The sequence below is a fragment of the Arachis ipaensis genome, chromosome B01 (assembly GCF_000816755.2).
Source record: "Arachis ipaensis cultivar K30076 chromosome B01, Araip1.1, whole genome shotgun sequence".
Classification (NCBI taxonomy): Eukaryota; Viridiplantae; Streptophyta; class Magnoliopsida; order Fabales; family Fabaceae; genus Arachis; species Arachis ipaensis.
In genome coordinates, this window is record NC_029785.2 from 14083232 (window position 1) to 14083583 (window position 352).

A 352-nucleotide genomic window follows, 5' to 3' on the forward strand; every position below is an offset into this window, starting at 1 on the left:
TGGTTTTAAGGGTTATTGGCTTTTTGCTCTTGCCTCTTGGTTTTAAGAGCTTTTGGCTTTTTCTACTTGCTTTTTTTATTTTTCTATCTATTTTTTTTTCTGCAAGCTTTGTTCTTTGCTGCTTTTTCTTGCTTCATGATTTTCAGATTATCAAATAACATGTCTCCTTGTCATCATTCTTTCAAGAGCCAACATATTTAACATTCATGAACAACAACTTCAAAAGACATATGCACTGTTCATGCATTCATTCAGAAAACAAGAAGCACTATCACCACATCAATATAATTAAACTAAATTCAAGGATAAATTCGAAACTCATGTACTTCTTGTTCTTTTGAATTAAAACATT